Genomic DNA, 8,670 nt, shown 5'->3' with positions numbered 1-8,670 from the left:
AACAAGCCCCCCCCAATATGAATATGAGCTATGTCAGCTTTTTTTGACAGATGAGGAAACTAAGGTCAATGACAGTGTTGTCCCAGGTTACGCTTGGTGTCGTAGCAGGAGTGGAAGTGGGCTCAGCGGACTCTTCATCTGAAGCTGTTGTGCCTTTGGCAGTTGCCATGTGCTTTCCCCAAGCACACCTGTCATGGTGAAGACAGTATTTATTCCGAGTCTCTTCCGATATTCACCATGTCAGAAAAGATAACATGTCATTTTTCTTTCTTTCGTGATTCCTCTATTGCTTCAAGGGAATATAGTTTTAATATTCAATAGTGCATATTAAATACATCTATTAAGCCTGATATCTATATGACAAGAATTCTATATCCTGAATTCAGAGTAATGCTGTTACCCAACATCCTGATGTATGTGTCAATGTAGAGAACACCAAGGACCCTCCTGCCAGCCGCCTCTTAACTGCCTCCTCTCAGCTTTCTAGGGCTACAGGCAGCAAGGTATTGCTGTGTGTCAGACTTGATGCCCACATGTCCCTTCTTGATCTTCAATAAGGAACAAAAAGCACCAGTGTCCTTGCGTGGTGCGTCAGCGATGAGCAGAGCACTGCCTCACATCTTCACAAGCAGCGACGCTGTCACAGCCTGCCCCCAGGGTTCCAGCAGGGTTTCCTGACATTCCACAAAATCCAAGAAAAATGATAGGTTCATTATAATTCCTCAGGTGTGCAGGCCGAGACTAGACAGTTAGGGGGTGCTACCACACCGCAGGAACAGGGGTAAACCAGCAGACTCTTAGTTTGCCAGTTATTTACTAACTGTAGGGGGTCCTAAAGACACTTGCATAAATCCATCCAGTTCGGGTTTTTTCAAAAAAAAATTCCAAATGAAAACTTGCCTCTAGTCATCTTAAAAATGACTTGAAACCTTGTTTTTATTGGTGATCTACTTGTACTACCAAAATCTGGAAGACTGAAACAATGATTTTTATGGTAACATGTTCATCTACAGAGGATTGATGAGGAAGTAAGTTCAGTGAGTTCTAGAAACAGAAACTTAGCTTTCTACATTTTTCCTCTTGACTTACTTTTCCCTTTCATTTATTTGATTATGAAAAATCAGTTTTGACAGCATTTTTTCCCGCAATATCTAGTGTATCATGAGGAAGAAAAGAAAGGAAAGGCATCAACATACATTAGAAAAAGAGAGGGCCAGAGAGAGGGTGTAGTGGTTAAGGCACTTGCTACAAAAACCTAAGGACCCAGGTTTGATTTTTCAGATCCTACTAAGCCAGATGCATAAGGTAGCACATGCATCTGGAGTTCATTTGTAGTGACTTGAGGCCCTGGTACACCCATTCTCTTTCTCTCTCTCTCTCTCTCTCTCTCTCTCTCTCTCTCTCTCTCTCTCTGTCAAAGAAAGAAAGAAAAATAAATAAAATACATGAAAAAGAAAAGAAAAATAGAAAGGCAATGTCTTTCTTCTTTGTAAAGATTACTTACAGAAAATGGTCCCTCAGATGGTACTGATGGTGTTGCAGGTTTCAAGTGGCTACATTTCTTCCTTATTGCTGCGTCATAGCCATGACACACAACTGTAAAGTTACATTTAAATTCATCAAACAGTTAAGAAATCTTAAAGCCATGGAGGGAGAACCATAAGTGAATGTTTAAGGAAGGTTTCCCCATAGTGCAAAAGGCAGTGCCCAAGGGTCTTCCCCTGTCCTGAGAGGCTGGGAGGAGTCTCACTTGCCAACCACGCTCTGCCCCCAGGTTTTAACTCTCCCGTCAGTCACGGCATCTCCTGTGAGGATCACCGTTAGAGTCCATAGAGGTTGGTTTTACTCTGGAACCTACTTCACTCCCTCACAGGAAGTGCATTATTCCAAGTGGAAAACAACAGTTCCACAGAGGGTCAAGGAGGACCAGTCAGCCCTACCTTCACATGCTGTGCCTTTCTGCAAAGTTTGGAATGGAGGAGGCCTTGGCAATGGTGGTTTGAGTGTGCACTGAATCTTACTGTTCATTTAATAGAGTCGTGTCTCTGTCTTCCTTCCTCCCTCCTCTGGGCAAATATTAATGTCCTGACGTAGGAAACACTAATTTCATAAAGAAGAGAGCTATTTCCTTCTCTAAATTTTCAAAATTATCATTGTCCAAACTTTGGTCTAGTGATGCCAGTTCTCTTTATTTACTCCATCATTTCCAAGTTGTATTTCTTAAGGCATTGTAACGAATATGAATAAGTAACTATAGTGTCTTTTTTAAAACTAAAGTGCAGATATTATTCCTGTTAAATAATACAGTTTTCCTCCTTGTTGGACTTGGTGGGCATTACCATGCTAAAGGGATAAGGAGTGAGAGCAAAACTTAGTTTTTCTAGTTAACAATTGTAATGCTGATTTTGTTTTTTTCTAAAGTACATATGAAAATAACATTTGAATAATGGCCAAAGAAAATAGAATATAAAAAAATAAAGTCTCCTCGTGATTAACAGCATAAAATATGTAACCAGTTTTATACTGAATTTCAGACATGAAATTAGAGCTTACTAAATAAGTATAGCCCAGAGATAGACCAATCATATGTACTTTTTATTAAAGCTTTTGAGTGCTAAAATAGTAATAATGAAGTAATACATTGTTTTAGACTAAAAAAGCCCAAGGTTGTCTGAGATGCTCTTAAGTTGAAGAGTACTTATTTTCAATTTTTCTTGTACCCTTCCTTTTTATAGAAATATTACTCTTTAATTTATTTAATTTTTGACATGCAAAACATGGAAAGAGCAAGAACACTGACTAGCTGACAAATGTCAGGGCACAAATCAGATGTAATTATAGCTTCAGATGATGTCTCATAACAAGTAACACGAATCTCTTAAATCAAGGCCAAATGAAATCTAAATTTCATACTTGGGCAGAGAGATAGAGAGTAAATTTTATATTATATCATCCATTAAACCCTTAAAATGTAATGTAAAATATAACTACATTTGAGATTTTCATCTTTACATTTTTATTCTAGGTGAAGGTCAGATATAAAGTTTAATTTTTCACTAAGCTATTGGTTTTAGAAATTTATATTTCTGTCGCTTTCAGTATTCGAGATAACTGTGTACATATTTTATCATCTTCTTTCTTGCATTAATAACTTATTCATGTGAAAAGCTATTGCCCTTTCATATATACATATAAACTATAATTAATTTTGAGTGTTTTTCACATAAGTTTCTCAAAATTGAGATTCATTGATCTACTGATTTACATATTCTGGTAAAATGCTATTTTAAATGATCTGTGATTATTTATGAGTTGGAATGGGTTAGATTTCTGGTATAAGATAAATCATATGTATATCGTGGAAAAATGATTTAAAAAATCATATTTACTCAAGCTTATGAGCCATTTGTTTATATAGTCAATTAAAAGGATGTTAAGTGTGTACAAAATGTTGACACACAGGCTTAGCATGGTGGTGCATGCCTTTAATCCTAGCACTCGGGAGGCAGAGGTAAGAGGATCACTGCGAGTTCAAGGCCACCCTGAGATGACATAGTGAATTCCAGGTCAGTCTGGGCTAGAGTGAGACCCTACATCAGAAACCCCCCACTAAAAAAAAATGTGTTGGCACACAGATCTAAAAAACTTTTATGCTTGAAAAGTTATTTCTACCCTAATCACAAATAATAAATTAATAATTTTGAACTCTTGCAGTAGTTTTCAACCTGAGCATTATCTAAGCAAACTCCCCATGCTTAGGCTATATCTCCAAATAAGTACACCAGTAACTTCGGAAGTAAGATTCAGACATTTTCCCCACCATTTCATTTTGAAAAAAAAAAAAAAAAAAGCCTACATCATCCACAGACTAGTGAATCAACACCCACATCCCTCACAATTCAGAAGATTAAGTAAACAATAATAATTCCTATTATCCTAAAGCATTTTTAGAGACTTACTCTCAAATTATTAAATTTTACCCTCAAATATTTCTGCATATAACTTCTAGTAACAAAGATATCATTCTGTATGTATGAATACAACATAATTATATCAGGATGTCTGAAAATGACAACATATTATATCAAACATTATAGTTTATATTCAAAAACCTCCACTTACCCTGTACACATTTTTCATAGCTGTGTTTCTTTAATAATAAGAATTCATTCAAAGATGTCACATGGATTGCATTGGCTTTGTTTCTTTTCTCTTTTTCTTTATGAAAGTACAAAAGTATTTGTTGCTTTACTGTAGAATAAAGACAAGTGGTTTACTTTCTCTTTTAATTTCAAGATCAAATTTTGTCACCTTTAGTTGACTTCCGTAGGTTACCATAACTACTCCCACGGGCTGCAAGTTACTTGTAAGTAGTAATATCATTTATATAGTACTTTACTTTTTTTTATACTTCAAATATTTATTGAAAAAACTTGTTTTTGTTTATAGTGTGTAACATATTTTGAAAGCTGTATGTATTATGGGATGGTTCAGTAGGTCAAATTGACATGTGCTTTACCTTACGTACTCATCATTTTTATGAGAACACAAAGCTTACTCTCAGAGAGGCTCAGTAATATAAAACAGTATTAGCTGAAATCAGCATTTTGTATCTCTTGAACTTATTCCTCCGAGCTAACTGGAACTGTTTTTATCTTTTGACCAATACTTCTCCAATTCTTCAGTGACCACCTAGGCCCAAGTAAATACCCACTTTCTATTTCTGAGTTTTACTTTGATAAATTCCACATGTGGGATCGTGCAGTATTTCTCTTCCGTGCCTTACTTATTGCACATTGTTGCACAGCATTTGTTTTAAAGGTAAGTGATCCCCATCGTGCATACACGCCACGTTTCTTTTTGTCCACTCATCTCCTGATGGGAAGTCAAGGTATTTTCCTATGTGGGCTGTTGCCAAGAATGTTGGTGTGAACACTGGACAGCAGACACATGCTCGCTCCTTTTGCTGTGGCCCCCACCCACTCGTGCAACAGCTAGTTTACACGACAGTTCTTTGTAAAGACGTTGTAGAACAGTCCGTAACTATTTTCCATAATGCCTGTCCTAATTGATTGACATCCTCACCGAGCAAGTGTTTTCCCTCTGTGCTTTGTCCTCACCAGTTTTCTTGTCACAGCTGTTCTGACAAGTGCGAAGTGATAGCTCCTGTGAGTTTTTAACCTTTTAAAATATTTTATTATTTATTGATTTGAGAGACAGATGGGGGGAGGAGATAATGGTTATGTCAGGGCCTCCCTGCTGCTGCAAATGAACTTGACAAATGAGCCACTTTGTGCATCTGGCTGTAGGTGGATACAGGGGAATTGAACCCCGCCAGTCGGCTTGGCATGCAAGTGCATTTAATGGCTGAGCCATTTCTCCAGTCCTTGTAATTTTGATATTTCTCTAATGATTTGTGATGTTGAACATTTTCACATATACTTCTCTGCCATTTCTATGTCTTTTTCTCCCTTCCTTCCTTTCTTCCTTCCTTCCTTCCTTCCTTCCTTCCTTCCTTCCTTCCTTCCTTCCTTCCTTCCTTCCTTCCTTCCTTCCCTCTCTCCTTCTCTCCCCTCCTCCTCCTTCTCCCCCCTCCCCATTTTCTTACAAACACCTATAATAAAATTTCTTCTTCCATATCCCTTTAAGGACTCAACTTGCAAGTAAGCTGCTTATATATCAGCAGAATTTGTATAACTAGAGGCCTCTCCATACTCCACTGGAATATTGGGTTTCAACATTACACACACACACACACACACACACACTTATTTATTTGAGAGAGAATGAGAATGGGCATGTCAGGGCCTACTGCCACTGCAAACAAACTGCAGACACATGTACCACTTAATACATGTGGCTTTATGTGGGTACTGGGGAACCAAACCCAAACTGTCAGGCTTTATAAGCTTTAACCACTAAGCCATTTCTTTATCCCCAAAGTCCTATATTTTAACCAAATATAATTGGAATGACTCTGATAAAGACAGGGACTAAAACATTTTGTAAGCTCCGCTTTATGTCTTTTCAAATGGTTTAACTTGAGGGTCATTATTTTAATTTCTTTCTTTGTTTATTATAGTAAAAATTTTACTTGTCAGATAATATTTCTAAGCACTTTATATAGCTAATATCATATTTCTGCAGACAGGAACAACATAGCTTTTAAACATAATTTGGATTCCTTTATATTTTTCTAATACCTTTTTTTTTTTTCTGGCTACTACTTCTAGCACTGTGTTTAGCAGAAGTGATGACAGCATACATTTTCTAATCCTACAGGAAAATCAACTTTTTTTTTTTCAATTTAAAACCATGCTGCCTTAATCCCAGCACTCAGGAGGCAGAGATAGGAGGATTGCTGTGAGCTCGACACCAGCTTGGAGCTACAGAATGATTTTCAGGTCAGCCTGAGCTACAGTGAGACCCGGCCTTCGAAAACAAAACACAGAAAGAAAGAAAGAAAGAAAGAAAGAAAGAAAGAAAGAAAGAAAGAAGGAAGGAAGGAAGGAAGGAAGGAAGGAAGGAAGGAAGGAAGGAAGGAAGGAAGGAAGGAAGGAAGGAAGGAAGGAAGGAAGGAAAGAAAGAAAGAAAGAAAGCAACAACAACAAAACCACGTTGCCTTGGGTTGATCATATATGGCCTTTATCTTGCCGATGTGCATGCCCTCGATGCCAAACTTGACAGTTTTTAATGAGAAAGGATTTTTTTATTTTGCTCATTGCTTTTAGGCATATATTCAGAATGAGGCATTTATTCTTCGTTATGACAGGGTGGTGCAGCTGGCCGAGTAGCTTATGCTGAGGAATCCTTGCTTCTCTGGGATAAGTCTTACTTCCTCGTGAGGTACAATATTCTTGTTTCGGTCTTATAACAACAGAAATGTCTTAGCTCACAGTTACGGAAGCTGGAAGTCTGAAACGTTGCCGAACTCCGTGTCCTCTGTAAGCTGTAGAGAAGCACGCATCCTGTGTCTTGCTAGCTTCTTTAGTGTTCTGGGCTTTGACTGCCCTATTGTAATCTTTCTCTCTCCCTCTCTCTGGTTTTAACATGCTTCTAAAATTCAGTTTGCTCTGTTTTTTTTTTTTTTTTTTTTTTGGTTTTTTGAGGTATAGTCTCACTCTTGCTCAGGCTGACCTAGATTTCACTGTGTAGTCTCAGGGCAGCCTTGTACTCGTGGCGATCCTCCTTCCTCTGCCTCCCGAGTGCTGGGATTAAAGGTGTGCGCCACCACACCCAGTTTCAGTTTGTTCTCTTTTGTTGACAGAATTTTTTGTGATCTTTCAGGCTCATCAGCTCAGCTATTGGACTAGAATCTTCTTTTCTTGTGATATCCTTGTCTGGTTTCTGTATAACGGTCAATACAACCATTAAAAAAATAAGTCTGGAGCTATTTTCTTTTTTAAGTTTCTTGGAAGAGTCTGAGAAGGGTTCATGCTAGAGTATTTGGTGGAAATCATCTGTAAAACCACTGTACTTGGCTTTTTTTGTGTGGGTCAAGACTTTTTATAACATTTAATCTCCTTCCTTGTTACTGAGAGTTCAGATTTTATTTCTTTGTGATTCAGTCTTGGCAGATTACATCTTGCAGATTCCATCAATTCTAAGTTATCCAACGTGTTTTCATGCTCATAGTCTCTCTCTCTCTCTCTCTCTCTCTCTCTCTCTCTCCCTTTAACTCTGTCTTTGTCTCTTTGTCTCTCAGCATCTCTCTTTTTCTCTCCTTTTCATCCTGAGGATTGAAGCCAGATCCTCAAGCATGCTGGGCAAGCCCTCAGCCACTCAGCTATGGTCTAGTTCTATCTTTACTTCTCAAAATTAGACAGGGTCTCCGTAAGTTCCCCAAGCTGGCCTTGAAGTCATTATGTAGCCTAGGCAGGCTTTGAACTTGCGCTCCTCATGTCTGAGTCTCCGGATTAGTCAGGATCACAGGCTTGGTCCACTAGAGGCCCATCATTGGTCGTTTCTTACGATTTTTCTTATGATGTCCTCTCTTCCATTTCTGATGATATTCAATTCTATTTTTTCTCCAACTGCCTACCTGGGCAGCCTTTGTGTACCAACCTTTCTGTGAAGTTTTTGATTTAAGATCTATTTAATCTAAACATAACTTCCCCTGTTCTACTTTGAGTTCCACTTGCATGGAATTCTTTATCCATCCTTTCACTTCCAATCATTAAGTAATTTTATGTCATGATTGACTCCTTACTATTTTGAATTCATATATTTTATATTTTGCTTTGCAGTTATGGTGATGTTTACATAAAACATCTTATAGTTATGACAATTTAAATTTGCTATCATAAAACAGCTTCACCCCTTCCTCCCTCCTTTGCTGCCTTCCTCCCTTTCTCCCTTTCCTTCCTTTCTTCCTTCCAAAACACTTTCCAAGCCACTGTGGAACCTCCTGAAATTTCTCTAATGTCATTAAAAATTTCCATCAAGGGCTGGAGGGATGACTTAGTGGTTAAGGTGTTTGTCTGAAAAACCAAAGGATGCGGGTTCAATTTCCTAGGGACCCACATAAGCCAGATGCACAAGGGGGTGAATGCATCTGGAGTTTGTTTGCAGTGGCTGGAGGTCCTGGTGTACCTGTTCTCTCACTCTCTCCCCATCTTTCTCTGCCAAATGAATAAAATAAAATAAAATATTTTTAAAATGTCCATCAAC

The sequence above is a fragment of the Jaculus jaculus genome, chromosome 14 (assembly GCF_020740685.1).
Source record: "Jaculus jaculus isolate mJacJac1 chromosome 14, mJacJac1.mat.Y.cur, whole genome shotgun sequence".
NCBI lineage: Eukaryota > Metazoa > Chordata > Mammalia > Rodentia > Dipodidae > Jaculus > Jaculus jaculus.
The sequence above is the reverse complement of the archived record's forward strand: the minus strand, read 5'-3'. Positions refer to the sequence as shown.